The 19,373-nt window shown below is 45.2% G+C and overlaps 1 protein-coding gene across 1 annotated transcript in view; it reads left to right on the top strand.

Annotated features, from left to right (window-relative positions):
• The first annotated feature begins 272 nt into the window (after positions 1–272).
• The window catches only part of LOC141271919 (uncharacterized), a 59,172-nt gene continuing 40,071 nt past the window's right edge, over positions 273–19,373 (top strand). The window contains exon 1 of the mRNA XM_073682161.1: positions 273–337. The gene's annotated coding sequence lies outside the window, so the exon portion shown is untranslated. The remainder of the gene's footprint in view (positions 338–19,373) is intronic.

Here is a 19,373-nt window from a genome sequence, read left to right as displayed (position 1 = left end):
GTACACACGCGGCTCCTCTCCGTACGCCTCGTACACACGCGGCTCTGCACCGTACGCCTCGTACATATGAGGCTCCGCTCCGTACACCTTGTAAACACACGGCTCCGCTCCATACACCTCGTACACACGCGGCTCTCCTACATCCACCCTGTAAACCCCTCCTGACCCCACACATAACCTTCACCTCATCCAGCACCATGACAACCAGCACAGCAGAGTCCTGCATCCACTGAGGCCCCTGATCATGTGACCCCTGACTCCTCCCCTCCTGTGACCTCATCACAGGTCCTGTGCGCACAGAACAGCCATATATGTGGTGGCGGCTCTGCAGGTGGAGGTATGTGGAGATCCCCCATTACTGGGCGCAGGGGGCATTAACCCCTCCATTCCCGGAGACAGTGCCCCCTTCCCCCAGTTCTGCCATGTGTATATGTACAGTAATATAACGCTGGATGTGCTCATGTATACAGGGGACATTAACCCCTCCATTCCCGGAGATAGTGTCCCCTTCCCCAGTTCTGTCATGTGTATATGTACAGTAATATAACGCTGGATGTGCTCATGTATACAGGGGACATTAACCCCTCCATTCCCGGAGATAGTGCCCCCTTCCCCCAGTTCTGCCATGTGTATATGTACAGTAATATAACGCTGGATGTGCTCATGTATACAGGGGACATTAACCCCTCCATTCCTGGAGATAGTGGCCCCCTCCCCCAGTTCTGTCATGTGTATATGTACAGTAATATAACGCTGGATGTGCTCATGTATACAGGGGGCATTAACCCCTCCATTCCCGGAGATAGTGCCCCCTTCCCCCAGTTCTGCCATGTGTATATGTACAGTAATATAACGATGGATGTGCTCATGTATACAGGGGGCATTAACCCCTCCATTCCTGGAGATAGTGCCCCCTTCCCCCAGTTCTGCCATGTGTATATGTACAGTAATATAACGCTGGATGTGCTCATGTATACAGGGGGCATTAACCCCTCCATTCCCGGAGATAGTGCCCCCCTTCCCCCAGTTCTGCCATGTGTATATGTACAGCAATATAACGCTGGATGTGCTCATGTATACAGGGGGCATTAACCCCTCCATTCCTGGAGATAGTGCCCCCTTCCCCCAGTTCTGCCATGTGTATATGTACAGTAATATAACGCTGGATGTGCTCATGTATACAGGGGACATTAACCCCTCCATTCCCGGAGATAGTGCCCCCTTCCCCCAGTTCTGCCATGTGTATATGTACAGTAATATAACGCTGGATGTGCTCATGTATACAGGGGGCATTAACCCCTCCATTCCCGGAGATAGTGCCCCCCTTCCCCCAGTTCTGCCATGTGTATATGTACAGTAATATAACGCTGGATGTGCTCATGTATACAGGGGGCATTAACCCTTCCATTCCCGGAGATAGTGCCCCCTCCCCCAGTTCTGTCATGTGTATATGTACAGTAATATAACGCTGGATGTGCTCATGTATACAGGGGGCATTAACCCCTCCATTCCCGGAGATAGTGCCCCCTTCCCCCAGTTCTGCCATGTGTATATGTACAGTAATATAACGCTGGATGTGCTCATGTATACAGGGGTCATTAACCCCTCCATTCCCGGAGATAGTGACCCTTCCCCCAGTTCTGCCATGTGTATATGTACAGTAATATAACGCTGGATGTGCTCATGTATACAGGGGGCATTAACCCCTCCATTCCCGGAGATAGTGCCCCCTCCCCCAGTTCTGCCATGTGTATATGTACAGTAATATAACGCCGGATGTGCTGATGTATACAGGGGTCTTTAACCCCTCCATTCCCGGAGATAGTGCCCCTTTCCCACAGTTCTGCCATGTGTATATGTATAGTAATATAACGCTGGATGTGCTCATGTATACAGGTGACATTAACCCCTCCATTCCCGGAGATAGTGCCCCCTTTCCCCAGTTCTGCCATGTGTATATGTACAGTAATATGACACTGGATGTGCTCATGTATACAGGGGACATTAACCCCTCCATTCCTAGAGATAGTGGCCCCCTTCCCCCAGTTCTGCCATGTGTATATGTACAGTAATATGGGATTAAGTTGGCGTGCACTCGGTCATGAGTTGAGGTGCTGAAGCAATAGGCTTGTAGGCCCAAACTAGTACAATGGATTTAATTTATCGCACTCTCATAATTTTGAAAGAAGTGATTTCTTTAGAGCAAAAAATTATAAGATACTTTAACCAAACCAGAGATGGGTGATGACAATATAGCGAGTATAAGACGTTTTGGCCTGAATTGGCCTTTTTCAATCAGTCGCTACTGGAAAACAAGAAATAAGAGTATAAATATAAAGTAGTATATACAAGCATATATATTAGGTGTAAGTCCAATAACTGTACTGCATGTCCTGTCTTTATATGACCCACAATGCTGCACACATTGCGTCTACTCTTATATGCTGCCTGTCCTTCCTCTGTATGACTCATACTGTTGAGTCTACACTTCTAATCCTTTTGTTACTCTGGTCCCCATAACAACCATTCAGCGTCCCGCCCCCTCCAGCTATTGCGCTTCAGGGACAGGGCACTCAGGTCCCCATAGCAACACTATGTAAACCGTGACATCATATTCGACGACCCCCCCCTCCCTTCCACCTATCGCGCGAACAACACAGGACACCTGGCTTCATGATACTGAATAGGTACACGTCACATCCGGCGCCCCGCCCCTTCCGGTCCGGCGGTAACGCAGACTTTTAAAAAGGGCCCCGCTCCTCTATGGAACCACGTCCTCTCCATGAGCTTGGTGCTGGCAGCACCGCTACTCGCTATCACTAACCAGACACCGGACAGATACCGGCTCTCATTCGTGAGTATAGAACCCTTTAAATGATCTCCCTTATTGTGGATTCACATTCCCTCAATACCGACTATTATATTCCCCGTAGGCTTGCCCAAACCAGCACGTTTTGGACTAAGAGGTACCTACCTTTATCCTAGGTATGTTGGTACTATTAGAAGATACCATGTCCTAATACATCTACTCCACAATTTCCCTAATACCTCTTCTCCATAGTTTTTCTTCCAAGGTGTCTGACCTACCTGAGCATACAGCCTAATTCTCACATATATACACCATCCAGTAAAAGTGAGTTCTTTTTCTGTCTCTTTATATTGTTGCAATTGATATGACATGCATTAAAATTATACTATAAATGTGAAAAAACTGCTAGTGATGTCTCCCACTCTCTTTAAGTCTCTTCCCTTTCTCCCCTCCCCACCCCGTCCCCTCCTCCTCCCCCGTTCCTGGCGTTTCACCATTTTCTTTTAACTTGGAATTTATGTTTTGTAAATATCTTTAATGCACTGTGATAACTGACACAGTTTCAAATTTATAAGCTTGTATATACTACTTTATACACTGTGTTCCAAATTATTATGCAAATAATATTTTCTCAGTTTTTCCCAAATTACTTATATGAATTGCAGTCATTGTAATTTTCCAGTCAAATAACTATTAGAGTACAATTGAAAGGTTTTTGTACAAACTGCCTATGATAACAGTATATTTTTAAAAAGATAAAAAACTCAAACTGCACTCAAAATGCATGTTCCAAATTATTCTGCACAGCAGAGTTTTCAACCTTTTCATTTTAATAAAGAACAAAAAAATGGTCATTTTTGAAATTATAAGCATTAGCTGGTTATTACAAACTGAAATCAAACAGTTTTCAACTCAAAACTTTATTCTAGGTGATGTTACATTTGCACATAGGACCCCTTGTTCGAAAGGAGCTTCTGAACTCTCTCGTCCATTGAATTTGTCAGGTTTTGGATGGTTTCTGCTTTAATTGTTTTGCATGAGGACAGAATACCCTCCCAGAGCTGTTGCTTAGATGTGAACTGCCTCCCGCCATCAAAGACACTCCTATTGATGATGCTCCAGAGGTTCTCAATGGGGTTAAGGTCAGGGGAGCATGGGTGCCACACCATAAGTTTGTCCCCTTTTATGCCCATAGCAGCCAGAGATGCAGATGTGTTATGTGCAGCATGAGACGGTGCATTATCATGCATGAAATGATCTCGATGGTCCAGATGGATGGAGTGGAGGATGGCTGGTTGATGGACACCCCATGCAAACGCGGCTACGGCGCTAACAAGGAGGAGGTGGAGTAATGTTTTGGGCTGGAATCATGGGGAGAGAGATTGTCGGCCCTTTTAGGATCCCTGAAGGGGTAAAGATGAACTCCGTAATGTATGTTGAGTTCCTCAAACAGCACTTTCTTCCATGGTTCAAGAAGAAGAACCGTGCATTCCGCAGCAAGATCATTTTCATGCATGATAATGCCCCGTCTCATGCTGCACATAACACATCTGCATCTCTGGCTGCTATGGGCATAAAAGGGGACAAACTTATGGTGTGGCACCCATGTTCCCCTGACCTCAACCCCATTGAGAACCTCTGAAGCATCATCAAAAGGAGTGTCTATGATGGCGGGAGGCAGTTCACATCTAAGCAACTGCTCTGGGAGGGTATTCTGTCCTCATGCAAAACAATTAAAGCAGAAACCATCCAAAACCTGACAAATTCAATGGACGAGAGAGTTCAGAAGCTCCTTTCGAACAAGCGGTCCTATGAGCAAATGTAACATCACCTAGAATTAAGTTTTGAGTTGAAAACTGTTTGATTTCAGTTTGTAGTAACCTGCTAATGCTTATAATTTCAAAAATGACCATTTTTTTGTTCTTTATTGAAAGGAAAAGGTTGAAAACTCTGCTGTGCATAATAATTTGGAACATGCAGTTTGAGTTTTTTATTTTTTTAAAAATTTACTGTTATCATAGGCAGTTTATACAAAAAACCTTTCAATTGTACTCTAATGGTTATTTGACTGGAAAATTACAATGACTGCAATTCATATAGGTAATTTGGGAAAATCTGAGAAAATATTATTTGCATAATAATTTGGAACACAGTGTATTTATACTCTTATTTCTTGTTTTCCAGTAGCGACTGATTGAAAAAGGCCAATTCAGGCCGAAACGTCTTATACTCGCTATATTGTTGTCACCCATCTCTGGTTTGGTTAAAGTATCTTATAATTTTTTGCTCTAAATAAATCATTTCTTTCAAAATTATGAGAGTGCGATGAATTAAATCCTATGTACAGTAATATAACGCTGGATGTGCTCATGTATACAGGGGACATTAACCCCTCCATTCCTGGAGATAGTGCCTCCCTTCCCCCAGTTCTGCCATGTGTGTATGTACAGTAATATAACGCTGGATGTGCTCATGTATACAGGAGGCATTAACCCCTCCATTCCTGGAGATAGTGCCTCCCTTCCCCCAGTTCTGCCATGTGTGTATGTACAGTAATATAACGCTGGATGTGCTCATGTACAGTACAGACCAAAAGTTTGGACACACCTTCTCATTTAAAGATTTTTTCTGTATTTTCATGACTATGAAAATTGTACATTCACACTGAAGGCATCAAAACTATGAATTAACACATGTGGAATTATATGCTTAACGAAAAATTGTGAAACAACTGAAAATATGTCTTATATTCTAGGTTCTTCAACCTTTTGCTTTGATGACTGCTTTGCACACTCTTGGCATTTTCTTGATGAGCTTCAAGAGGTAGTCACCGGAAATGGTTTTCACTTCACAGGTGTGCCCTGTCAGGTTTAATAAGTGGGATTTCTTGCCTTATAAATGGGGTTGGGACCATCAGTTGTGTTGTGCAGAAGTCTGGTGGATACACAGCTGATAGTCCTACTGAATAAACAGTTAGAATATGTATTATGGCAAGAAAAAAACAGCTAAGTAAAGAAAAACGAGTGGCCATCATTGCTTTACGTAATGAAGGTCAATCAGTGCGAAAAATTGGGAAAACTTTGAAAGTGTCCCCAAGTGCAGTTGCAAAAACCATCAAGCGCTACAAAGAAACTGGCTCACATGAGTACTGCCCCAGGAAAGGAAGACCAAGAGTCACCTCTGCTTCTGAGGATAAGTTTCTCCGAGTCACCAGCCTCAGAAATCGCAGGTTAACAGCAGCTCAGATTAGAGACCAGGTCAATGCCACACAGAGTTCTAGCAGCAGACACATCTCTACAACAACAAGAGAGTGCCAAGAGTGTGCAAAGCAGTCATCAAAGCAAAAGGTGGCTACTTTGAAGAACCTAGAATATAAGACATATTTTCAGTTGTTTCACACTTTTTTGTTAAGTATATAATTCCACATGTGTTAATTCATAGTTTTGATGCCTTCAGTGTGAATGTACAATTTTCAAAGTCATGAAAATACAGAAAAATCTTTAAATGAGAAGGTGTGTCCAAACTTTTGGTCTGTACTGTATACAAGGGGCATTAACCCCTCCATTCCCGGAGATAATGCCCCCCTCCCCCCAGTTCTGCCATGTGTATATGTACAGTATTATAACGCTGGATGTGCTCATGTATACAGGGGACATTAACCCCTCTATTCCCGGAGATAGTGCCCCCTTCCCCCAGTTCTGCCATGTGTATATGTACAGTGATATAACGCTGGATGTGATCATGTATACAGTGGGTATTAACCCCTCCATTCCTGGAGATAGTGCCCCCCTTCCCCCAGTTCTGCCATGTGTATATGTACAGTAATATAACGCTGGATGTGCTCATGTATACAGGGGGCATTAACCCCTCCATTCCTGGAGATAGTGCCCCTTCCCCCAGTTCTGCCATGTGTATATGTACAGTAATATAACACTGGATGTGATCATGTATACAGGGGGCATTAACCCCTCCATTCCTGGAGATAGTGCCCCCTTTCCCCAGTTCTGCCATGTGTATATGTACAGTAATATAACGCTGGATGTGCTCATGTATACAGGGGGCATTAACCCCTCCATTGCCAGAGATAGTGCCCCCCTCCTCCCAGTTCTGCCATGTGTATATGTACAGTATTATAACGCTAGATGTGCTCATGTATACAGGGGACATTAACCCCTCTATTCCCGGAGATAGTGCCCCCTTCCCCCAGTTCTGCCATGTGTATATGTACAGTGATATAACGCTGGATGTGCTCATGTATACAGTGGGCATTAACCCCTCCATTCCTGGAGATAGTGTCCCCTTCCCCCAGTTTTGCCATGTGTATATGTACAGTATTATAACGCTGGATGTGCTCATGTATACAGGGGACATTAACAATTTAGCATCTTTAACAAAAAAGCTCTATATGATATTTGGAGAATCCATCATATGAATGAAAGAGATTATTCCTTCTTCTCGTCTGTCCATAACACATACTCACACATAGATTTATTTTTGGTGTGCAGATCACTTCTAGATGACATTGTACTTTCGTCCATAGGCCTCATTACATGGTCAGATCATGCCCCGTTAAGGTAACATGTGGAGGAGAGACACTCGTCCCCTCCCACTTATCTTTGGAAAGCTAATTCGTATATTTTTTTTATCTTCTCCACAAAACGTTGAGTACCTTCAAAATAATTTACAAGAATTTTTTCAAATTAACACCAAATCAGTGGATAGCCCTTTCCCCCTCTGGAACTCACAAAAGGCATACATGCCTGGAGGGATTTTTATTAAACTAGGCCATAAAATTAAATGAGAAAGGGATAAAAAATTCAATTAAATACTCTCTGAAATCCAGAATCTAGAAGTCTTAAACAAACATTCTTTCAATAGAAAACGAGCTGGTAAACTATGTAATCTTCTAATTCAATCGAGAGACTGTTTATTGTATAAATATGAGAAAAATTTTCAAAAAATAAAAGCGCATTATTATTCTCAAGACAACAAAGCAGGGAAATTGTTAGCGAATAGACTAAAATCCAGAGAAATTAAAGCAAAAATACCCTATCTCAAAAATGGCCCTCAACAACAGAAATTATACAGCCCTAAAGATATTGCAAACAAATTTAAGGAATATTATTCCTCACTTTATAACTTACCTTCTGCCCCTGCCATACTCCTCCCAGTTTGTTGGACATTGAGTCCTTCCTATCTAATCTTAGTCTTCCTGTTGTGCCTAAAGGCCCCGTCACACTAAGCGATGCAGCAGCGATCCCGACAACGATATGACCTGTCAGGGATCGTTGCTGCATCGCTAATACATCGCTGGTGAGCTGTCAAACAGGCAGGCTCACCAGCGATGAGGGGAGCAGCGATATCGTGGAAAGAATCGTTCCACGATGTCCTGCTCCCGTTACCAGCCTGCTGCAAGCAGGAGCAGGCTGGTAACTATGGTAAACATCGGGTTACTAAGTGCGCGTGTGCCCCTAGTAACCCGCTGTTTACCATGGATACCACTCTGCTACGGTGTGCTGGAGCCTCCGCTCACCGTAGCAGAGTGGTATCTATGGTAAACAGCGGGTTACTAAGTGCGCGCGTGCCCCTAGTAACCCGATATTTACCATGGTTACCAGCCAGATCGTTGGTCCCGCTGGTCACACACAGCGATGTGTGCTGGCCAGCGGGAGGCCAACGACCAAAAAATGGTCCAGGACACTTTGCAACGATCAGCGACCTCACAGCAGGGGCCTGATCGTTGCAAAGTGTCACACACAGCGACATCGCTGGTGAGGTCGCTGGTGAGTCACCAAAACCGTGACACAGCAGCGATCTCGCTAGCGATATCGCTTAGTGTGACGGGGCCTTAAGGATCAATTGGAGCAGTTGAGTGCCCCTCTTACTAATGCAGAAATAAAGAAAACCATCTTATCTCTACCATCACATAAGGCGACGGGCCCGGACGTTTTTTCAAATATGTATTATAAAGTCTTTAGAGATCAGTTAACCCCATATCTGACAGAAACCCTCCAGCATGCGGTTACTCAGGGTTCATTTCCCAAAGAGATGTTATCAGCCACAATAATAACATTACCAAAACCCGGCAAGCAGCCGTACATCCCACAAAATTTTAGACCCATATGCTTATTAAATACCGACCTTAAGATCTATGCTAAATGCCTAGCCCCTATTCTCCCATCATTAATATCATTAGATAAAACTGGCTTTAAAATGGGAGTCAAGTGGCGGATAACACAAGGAGGGTCATAGACTTGATTGATGTCATAAACAATAGGAGGTCTACGGCGGTCCTGGTGGCATTGGATGCCGAGAAGGCGTTTGACCAGGTTAACTGGTCGCTCGCCTTCTCGGTATTGGATCGAATGGGTTTCGGGGGCTCAATACTAAATGTCATTAAAGCCCATTACTCCACACCCTTAGCAAGAGTTTACGTTAATGGCACCTTATCAGAAGAATTTTTAATAACAAACGGAACAAGACAGGGATGCCCCCTGTTTCCCCTGGTGTTTATGCTCACTATTGAACCTTTGGCACAGGCCATTAGGCAATATATAAGAATAATGGGGGTGGAGATTTCTGGAAGTTCACATAGCATCTCATTATATGCTGATGACGTGATTTTAACCTTAGCGGAGCCTAAGACTTCACTTGGGGAAGCCCTAGAGACCATCAAAGATTTCAGAAACAGGTCATTCTATAAAGTAAATGAAACCAAATCCAAGATTCAGCCTTTAAACACCCCAGTTGAGGTTCTATTACATCTATAAAAAAATGTTCCTCTTGATTGGCATCAGGACCAAATTACATATTTAGGAACGTCATTAACTATATCTACATCAACCTTATATAAATCAAATTATCTTCCTTTATTACAGACTCTAGAATCTGACCTAAATAAAGTAGGCCAATACGAGGTTTCATGGGTGGGACCTGTTGCGGCCTTTCAGATGTTCTCACTACCCAAATTATTATACATGTTTCGCACTGTTCCAATTTCCCTCCCAAAAACTTTTTTCCACCAGGTACACAGAATCTTAAACACTTTTGTGTGTAGGAACAAAATACCTCTCTTATCTAATCACATCATGAAAAGACCTAAGAAATTTCGGGGGCTCAACCTCCCTAATATCCAAGATTACTATCTATCTACCCAATCAGATCAAGACCGTGGTGGAATGGGAATAAAACTTGTAATTGGGTTCAAATTGAATCACAATGTGCTGCCTCTAAAAATCTAAAACCTCTATTTAGTGTGTCTTTGATTGCTCCAACTAATAAAATAGATGCTTTTCCTGTGACGGTTTCATTCATCTCCAGCTGGAAAGCATTCCATAAAAAAGGTTGCAAATTGTCTCTTCAGAGAGGAAGAGGACCAGAACTCTAGTGCCACCTACAGGAAGTAATAGGAACAAAAAAGGTTCTAACTAGAGATGAGCGTTGTTCTACTCGAACTGTTCGCCAATCTCAAATTCGAGCTGTTTTGGGCGGTGTTCGAGCCGTTCGGCGAACACGAACAATTTGAGAAAAATTCGGCTGTTCGAGGTTATGTTCGATAACTGTTCGTGCACCAAAATCATAACTGGATTTTTTCTCAGTAATGATGAAAATTAATGTTAATACGCAGTTTGAGTGTACAGCGGGGTGGGGGGAGGGGCAGGGGATGGATCTCTGCAGGAACAATGAAGATCTCCATTTTTTTCTCTCTTTCCCGCATTTGCAGTGGGGAGGTGCAATCTGTCAGCCTATCAGCAGCGCACACACGGAGTGAAGTGCTTTTTTTCACACAAGCAAGGGCATGTGTCATTGGCAGTGTATGTCACATGTCCTTGCCCTATAAGACCAAGCCATTTTCCCCGTCGCCACCATTTTCTCACTGCTGCAGCTGCGTGTTAGACGGCACCGCTGTTGCTGTGTGTGCTATACCTTGTTAATTTCAAGCCAATTTTCGCACAAATATACAGATAGCTTGGGAGTAGGGAATAGTTGTGATTGCAGTCCTTTTAAGGACTAGGTTACAGCATTTCCTACGACTTTTATCAGGGAGGTCTGTGCTCTTAAATAGATAGATTGTGGGAGTAAAGACTAATTGTAATTGGAGTCCTTTTCAGGACTAGGTTACATCAGTTCCTATCAGTTTTTGCCAGGCAGGTCTGTGCCAGTGCTGTGCAAGTTTTTTTCACAGCATTTGGCTGAATCTAGCAAAGCTAATCCTTTTTGGCCTATTGCAGAGTGTGTTAGTCAGTGGAGTAGCCTATCTGTGTTGCAAGATATACCACCTGTGTATAGAATACCAATTTTTTTACTGCACCTAGTGAAGTAAAATCTTTTGGGCATAGCATCATTCTATTAGTCCATCTATACTGACCTCCATCAGGTTGCAAACTGAATATAATTTTTTTCTGCATCTAGCTCTGAAAAAATATTTGGCCTTCTAGCAGTGTGTCGGACTTTCTCTATTAGTCCATCTATACTGACCTCCATCAGGTTGCAAATTAAAAATAATTTTTATCTGCATCTACAGTACCTCTGAAAAAATATTTGGGCTTCTAGCTGTGTGTGGGACTTGTTGTATTAGTCCATCTATACTGACCTCCATCAGGTTGCAAACTGAATATATTTTTTTCTGCATCTACCTCTGAAAAAATATTTGGGCTTCTAGCTGTGTGTGGGACTTGTTGTATTAGTCCATCTATACTGACCTCCATCAGGTTGCAAACTGAATATATTTTTTTCTGCATCTACCTCTGAAAAAATATTGGGCTTCTAGCTGTGTGTGGGACTTGTTGTATTAGTCCATCTATACTGACCTCCATCAGGTTGCAAACTGAATATATTTTTTTCTGCATCTACCTCTGAAAAAATATTGGGCTTCTAGCTGTGTGTGGGTCTTGTTCTATTAATCCATCTATACAGACCTCCATCAGGTTGCAAACTGAATATAATTTTTTTCTGCATCTAGCTCTGAAAAAATATTTGGCCTTCTAGCAGTGTGTCGGACTTTCTCTATTAGTCCATCTATACTGACCTCCATCAGGTTGCAAATTAAAAATAATTTTTATCTGCATCTACAGTACCTCTGAAAAAATATTTGGGCTTCTATCTGTGTGTGGGACTTGTTGTATTAGTCCATCTATACTGACCTCCATCAGGTTGCAAACTGAATATATTTTTTTCTGCATCTACCTCTGAAAAAATATTGGGCTTCTAGCTGTGTGTGGGACTTGTTGTATTAGTCCATCTATACTGACCTCCATCAGGTTGCAAACTGAATATATTTTTTTCTGCATCTACCTCTGAAAAAATATTGGGCTTCTAGCTGTGTGTGGGTCTTGTTCTATTAATCCATCTATACAGACCTCCATCAGGTTGCAAACTGAATATAATTTTTTTCTGCATCTACCTCTGAAAAAATATTTGGCCTTCTAGCAGTGTGTCGGACTTTCTCTATTAGTCCATCTATACTGACCTCCATCAGGTTGCAAATTAAAAATATATTTTTTTTCTGCATCTACTTCTGAAAAAATATTGGGCTTCTAGCTGTGTGTGGGACTTGTTGTATTAGTCCATCTATACTGACCTCCATCAGGTTGCAAATTGAATATAATTTTTTTCTGCATCTAACCCAGCCAATAGTTTTGGCCTAATACCACAGTTTGGCCACTCAGCTCTGCTCGGTTACCATCCATTGTTTTTTTGTGCAAACAACTCCAGAGTTGTGAATTAGTTAACCACCAAAATGAGTGGAAAAAGGCCTGCTGCTGGTGGAAAGGGGAATAGGCGTGTTGGGAAGGGGAAAAAAGGTTGTGTCCGTGGGGTAGGTGTTAAAGCAACAGTAACATCTGCAGAAGAAAGACCCTCTTCCAGCCAAACTAAAATGTCTACTTCTTTTAGCGGACAATGTGATAAGATCCCTTTCTTACGGCCACGCCAATCGCTACAAATTCCAGATGAGGCACAAAAACAGCAGGTGCTTCAACGGATATCAAGTGCTCCTTTAAGTGGGCTCTCCTCCACATCAACTTCAACATCACAAATACTCCAGTCCTCAAAGGTGTCACCCCAATCGCACTTGCTTCCTCACAGCTCCCAAATCTCCAGCTGCCCGTCTGAGTATGAGGTAGAACAGATGGTTGAGTCTGCAGAGCTGTTTACTCATACTATAGCCTGGGAATCAGAGGTCGACTCCAGCGCTTCTGTGAATCCAGACGAGGAAATGATCTGCACTGATGCCCAGAATCTTTATGAGTCGGATCCAGGACCAGACGCAGAAGGTTCTGACCATAATATAGACCCTCATTCCCAAACTGTAACTCCTGTTGGTGGAGACAATGAGGAAGACGATGATAAGACTCAAACACCTGATTGGAGCGACAACTTTAGTTTTTTGTCAGGGCAGGAACAGGTTGGCTCTGAGGACGACGGGTGTGATAACGCACAGGGTGATGATGATGAGGTTGGAGATCCCACTTACTGTCAACCCACAGTCAGCCAAGAAATGAGGTCAGCAGAGGAGGTGGAGGAAGATGCTAGTGACGACGAGGTCAGGTTGCGCCTTCCTGGACAGAGACGTAGTACTGGAAGCACGTCAACAACTGCATCCTCAAACACAACTCTGCCTCTCACCACAAGTCGTGGTGGCTCTTCAGGTCGCATGGGTGCTAAGCCTTGCATAGCCTGGGCATTTTTTCAGATCGATAAAGATGACCCAACTCGTGTTATCTGTAACATTTGTCAGCAAAAGCTAAGTAGAGGCCAAAAATACATAGTTTGAGTACTTCATGCATGAACCGGCACATGGACATGAAGCATAAGTTGCAGTGGGAAGCTCAGTGTGCTACAATGCGGCCTAGCCGGCCGGGCCAACCACCGTCTGCCATATCTTGTGCATCCGCGGCCTCTTCATCCTCTGTGACTGGGGGGACAGCAGTCACACCTGTTTTGGGGCGCAGACCTGCCACCTCTTTACCCGCAACAGCCAGCGTGATTGGCAGGTCATCATTTTCTTTGGAGGTGGGAACACCAGCTGGTGTTGAGCGCTGTCCGACATCGATAGCACCACCTTTGGATCAAGGCAACCTAACATGTCTGCCTGCATCTTCCTCACAGACCGGCAGTTTGCCGGGGACACCCTTATCAACCCCGTCTAAGCACAATAGCCAGCCCTCGGTCCCTCAGATGTGGACAAGTAAAAGACCATTTCCTCCTAGCCATGAGAAAGCTAAGAGGTTGAATTTCACCATCTGCAAGCTCTTGGCTACAGAAATGCTGTCTTTCCGCCTGGTGGACACAGAGGATTTTCGAGACCTTATGTCCGTCGCAGTGCCCCAGTACCAGATGCCCAGTCGGCACTACTTCTCAAAGAAAGGTGTGCCTGCGCTCCACCAGCATGTCGCACACAACATCACCGCTTCTTTGAGAAACTCTGTGTGTGACAGGATGCATTTCACCACAGACACTTGGACGAGTAGGCATGGACAGGGGCGTTACATGTCGCTGACTGGGCACTGGGTAACTATGGTGACAGCAGGACAAGGGGCTGCTGTCCAAGTCTTGCCGTCCCCACGAGTTGTGCGTCAATCCTCTTTATGTCAAAGTTCCTCCACTGCTTCTGCCTCCTCAACCTCCTCTCGGTCTTCCACCTGCACCCAAAGCCTGTCTGGTCATGCCACAAGCTTTCTAACTGCGCAGAAGGGATCCTGCACACCTCCTTACTATGCTGGCAGTAGGGCTCAACGTCATCAGGCGGTTTTTACATTGAAATGTCTGGGAAATGTGAGTCACACAGCTGAGGAGTTGTGGTCAGCTCTGGAGAACCAATTTCATGAATGGTTGTCTCCACTGGACCTGAAACCAGGGAAGGCCGTGTGCAACAATGCTGCAAACCTGGGTGCGGCCCTTCGCCGGGGCAATGTCACACACGTGCCTTGTATGGCTCACGTGTTGAACCTGGTTGTCCAGCAATTTTTAGCCCACTATCCCAGACTAGATGGCCTTCTGCAGAGGGCACGGTCGCTGTGTGCTCACTTCCGCCGTTCGCATCCCGCAGCTCAGCGACTTACATGTCTACAGAAGTCGTTGGGCCTGCCACTTCACCGGCTAAAATGCGATGTGCCTACCCGGTGGAATTCAACTCTGCACATGTTGCAGCAACTGTGGCAGCACCGACAAGCCCTGGTGCAATACGTTCTGACGTATAGCCTGGGCCAACGAGATTCAGAGGTGGGGCAAATCACGCTGGAGGAGTGGTCTCAGATCAGGGACCTATGCACCCTTCTGCACAGTTTTGAAATGGCGACGAAGATGTTTAGTGCTGACGATGCCATTATCAGCATGACTATTCCGGTGATTTACATGCTGGAGCACATGTTAAACAGAATTCGGAGTCAGGTGGTGGCACAAGAGGAGGTGGAGGAAGTAGAGGAGGAGGAGTTGTATGCGGAAGGGCTAACATCTGCAAGGTCCAGACGGTCGGCAGCACCAAAGCGGCAGGCATGTGAGGGTGGGGGAGATGGTTTTACCAGGGCGCATGGTAGCAGCCAAACTAGTGAGGAAGGTGCAGGAGCCCAGGAAGAAGTGGAGGACGAACTGATGGAAGACTCATCAGATGAGGGAGACCTTGATCACATTTCTGTTGTGCGAGGTTGGGGGGAGAGGACAGAGGAAGGAAGCATGATTGTTACCTCGCCACCAACACAACAGGGACTTGGTGCTCCTGGATGCGCAACACACATGAGTGCCTTCTTGCTGCACTACCTGCAACATGACCCTCGAATTGTGAGAATTAGAAATAATCCTGACTACTGGGTTGCCACACTGTTAGATCCCCGGTACAAAAGTAAATTTGCAGAAATTATTCCTGCCATAGAAAGGGATGCACGCATGCAGGAGTATCAGCAGAGACTGTTGCAGAATCTTACATGTGCTTTTCCACAAAATACCAGTGGTGCACGTAGTGAATCTCACAGTTCCAACTTGCCAACCGTGGGACCGTCAAGTGTTCAGCACTCAAACCGTAACAGAACCACAGTATCTGCTGGTAACATCAATTTTTCGGAATCATTTCACCACTTTTTTAGCCCATCCTTTGCAAGGCCACAGGAGACAAGAAGTCTGACACATAGTCAACGCCTAGAGACGATGGTACAGGAGTATCTCCAAGTAAACATTGAAGCCACGACTGTGTCACTGGACCATTGCTCTTTTTGGGCTTCCAATCTGGATAAATGGCCGGAGCTAGCCACTTACGCCTTGGAGATCTTGTCATGCCCCGCAGCCAGCGTTCTGTCTGAACGTGTGTTCAGCGCTGCTGGTGGTGTGCTGACAGATAAGCGCACGCGGCTCTCCACTGATAATGTACACAGACTCACGTTCATAAAGATGAACAAATCATGGATCCGAAACGACTTTTCTACCCCTGTGTCATCCTGGGGAGAGTAAAAGCTTGATGATTGGTTAAAATCACCCTACCAACCGTTTTAAGCTTTCAAATTACTAATCATGTTTATCTGTATCTTGACTGGAAAATAATTTGGGCTTTGTAGCAGTGTGCAGCACTGATCCTATTAGGCCATCTATACTAAAGCTTCACCAGATTTAAAATTAAAAATAATTTTTAGCTGCATCTAGCCCGGAAAATAATTTTGGGGCTCCGAGATGCGCAAGACACATAAGTGCCTTCTTGCTGCACTACCTGCAGCATGACCCTCATATTGTCAGAATTCGAAGTAATCATGACAACTGGGTTGCCACACTCTTAGATCCCCCAAACTTTTCGATCAACCTTTTCATTTTAATAAAGACCAAAAAAATGGTCATTTTTGAAATTATAAGCATTAGCAGGTTGTTAGAAACTGAAATCAAACAGTTTTCAACTCAAAACTTTATTCTAGGTGATGTTACATTTTCACATAGGACCCCTTGTTCGAAAGGAGCTTCTGAACTCTCTCGTCCATTGAATTTGTCAGGTTTTGGATGGTTTCTGCTTCAATTGTTTTGCATGAGGACAGAATACCCTCCCAGAGCTGTTGCTTAGATGTGAACTGCCTCCCGCCATCATAGACACTCCTTTTAATGATGCTCCAAAGGTTCTGAATGGGGTAGAGGTCAGGGGAGCATGGGGGTCACACCATAAGTTTGTCCCCTTTTATGCCCATATCAGCCAGAGATGCAGATGTTTTATGTGCAGCATGAGATGGTGCATTATCATGCAGAAAAATGATCTTGCTGTGAAATACACGGTTCTTCTTCTTGAACCATGGCAGGAAGTGCTGTTTGAGAAAATCCACATACATTATGGAGTTCATCTTTAGCGCTTTCAGGGATCCTAAAGGGGCCGACAATCTCTCTCCCCATGATTCCAGCCCAAAACATTACTCCACCTCCTCCTTGTTGGCGCTGTAGCCGTGTTTGCGTGGGGTGTCCATCAACCAGCCATCCTCCACTCCATCCATCTGGACCATCGAGCGCTGCACGGCACTCATCCGTGAACAAAACAGTTTTGAAATCAGTCTTCATGTAATGTTTGGCCCACTGGAGCCATTTCTGCTTGTGTGAAGTGGATAGAGGAGGTCGACAGGATGGCGTATGCACAGCTGCAAACCTCTGAAGGACCCTGCATCTTGTTGTTCGGGGGACGTTGGAGGCACAAGCAGCTTCAAAAACTTGTCTGCTGCTATGACAAGGCTTTTTTGCCGCTGCTCTTTCAACCTGACGTAATTGCCTGTAGGAAAGAGTCCTCAATTTGCCCTTATCAGCACGCACACGTGTGTACTGTGAATCAGCTACATACTTCTTGATTGCCAAGACACTTCATCCTGATCATCGCACAATGTTGATTGTAGTCATGCCTTGACCTAAACACTCCACAATTTGTTGCTTCTCAGCAGCCGACACATCCTTTTTCTTTCCCATTTTGGCAGAAAATGTAGGCTGCTTAATAATGTGAGAGAGCCTTCTTAAGTAGTCTTGCCTTTCATTGGACACACCTGCCAAACTAATTAGCACAGGTGTCTGCAATTGCTTACAGTGATATAAAGAGCCCTGACACACATCACCATCAATGAGTTTAACTGACAAACAAACAAATTCTTCCCTTATCATTCCTAAACACTTTATGCATAATAATTTGGAACGCAGTGTACATGTGCTTTTCCACAAAACACCAGCGGTTCACGTAGTGAATCTTACAGTTCTAACTTGCCAACCGTGGTCTGTATGGAGTTGTTCAATAAAGGGCCCAAAATTAAGATAACATAGATGGGAGAGGTCTCTATGAATAGGAATTCCTAAGTATTTGATACCCTGTGAGGGCCAGGCAAAGGGAAAGTTGGACTGGATGGAATCCTATATGGATTTGGGGAGGGAGACATCGAGGGCCTCAGACTTCGCTGCATTGATTTTAAAATTTGACCATGTAACAAAGTGATCTATTTCAGCCATAACAGCATGGATGGATATATGTGATTGAGTGATATATACTAGGACATCATCAGCAAATAGAGAGCACTTGTACTCGGTGCCTCCCACCTCAATCCACCTAATATTGGGGTTATGGCGAATTGATGAGAGCAGGTGCTCCGTCACTAGGATGTATAAGAGAGGGGACAGAGGACATCCCTGCCTTGTCCCATTGGTGATTGTGAAAGGTGATGAAAATGTTCTGACGCACCCCCTGGGCCTTGGGACACCCGGAGCCGGACCCTTTTTGGTGGATGCTGGTGGTTGTAGTCTTCGTGGCGGCGACCCGGTTCCGTGGCTCAGGGCGGTCAAACCAGTGGCGGAACTATTTATGTGGTTTTGATGTTTAAATGTACGACTACGCCACCCGTGGATTGCGGTCAGAGTGAACCGCCGCTACAGGGCAGACCGCTGAGGCTGGTGTTGTGGGTGCAGCAGAGCGTAGCATAACTCCCCACGGGAGGAGTATAGCCTCAGGGCAGTGTATGCGGAGGATGGGGGTGATGGTGCAGGGCAGCAGCAGTAACGACACGGAGTCAGTGATGCAGTTCAGGGCCTTTACTCACAGTTCTTATTATCCAGACCACGTCTGCAGGTAACGGCTGCCCACGTCGTACTGTGCTCACCAGGTCAGGGGCTCAGACAACTCCCAGATAACTTTGGAGCACTTCACAGGACCCCCTTTGTGTGTCCTTTGTCTGGCCTTTCTTACCAACACTTCTGTCCGGCTGCCTCGGGCCTCCTCTTGGTAAACTTGGCGCCAGTTTCCCTGACCCTATGTGGTGCCTTCCTAGCGGGTGTAGCGAGGGGCTGCGCCACATAAAATGTCAGAGCCTCCGGTTTCTAGCTGAGGGTCGTTTCCTGCCTCCACTAGTTCGGGGACCGGTCTCCCCCTTTGGCCTGACCCCTCCACGCAGGTGGATTCGGGCGTGCGGTGGCGACTCGCCCGTCCGCACCCCTGGGATCCCTTCATTCCTCGTTCCTGGAGCCTTCTCCGCTCCTCTTCCTTCCTTCTCCCTCTTCCAGGCCTGGGCCTCTGTTACTAGGCCCGCCTCCGGAGCAGAGCTCATGCAGAGCCCCTGCTCCCTGCCACTTCTGCTCAGAC

This window comes from Phyllobates terribilis, unplaced genomic scaffold (genome assembly GCF_046119375.1).
Source record: "Phyllobates terribilis strain yellow unplaced genomic scaffold, ASM4611937v1 Scaffold_5__5_contigs__length_657084704, whole genome shotgun sequence".
Classification (NCBI taxonomy): domain Eukaryota; kingdom Metazoa; phylum Chordata; class Amphibia; order Anura; family Dendrobatidae; genus Phyllobates; species Phyllobates terribilis.
The sequence above is the reverse complement of the archived record's forward strand: the minus strand, read 5'-3'. Positions and strand labels throughout refer to the sequence as shown.